This window comes from Phoenix dactylifera, unplaced genomic scaffold (genome assembly GCF_009389715.1).
Source record: "Phoenix dactylifera cultivar Barhee BC4 unplaced genomic scaffold, palm_55x_up_171113_PBpolish2nd_filt_p 000138F, whole genome shotgun sequence".
Lineage (NCBI taxonomy): Eukaryota > Viridiplantae > Streptophyta > Magnoliopsida > Arecales > Arecaceae > Phoenix > Phoenix dactylifera.
The window spans coordinates 427,501-427,998 of NW_024067694.1; positions in this window are offsets into that span (position 1 = coordinate 427,501).

Sequence of the window (498 nt, forward strand, 5' to 3'; positions counted from 1 at the left end):
TTTTCGGGCTCATAAACAACCCGGTTGGTTTTTTCCAAGGCTCACCAACCAAAATCTTTACAATATTTGTTTTCCGGATTCACAAAAAAGCCAGTTGGTTTTTTTCAAGGCTCCAACCAAACCTTACAACATTGGTTTTCACTGGCTCACCAATAAACCTTAACCCCTTGATTCATTTTCTTGATTGAATCAAGTTACAAGATATCAAAATAAGAGTTTAAAACAAAAACAAACTTTTCAAACAAGCAGATATAACAATATAAATAAATAAGGTAAAGAGAAGAAGCCTTCAAACAAGTTTTGCAAATGAAGGAACTCGGTTTCTCCTTTACTTGGCCCTCTTCTAATTTTGCACGGGATAGAGGATCACTGAGGCAGCACACGGTTGGAGAGGAAGCTTTGGGATTCACTCAGATGCTCTTCTTCTCTCTCTTTTGCTTTGAATGGCCCTTTTGTGCTTTTGGAAGGTTTCTCTTAAAATCTCTTTGAAATCTCTTT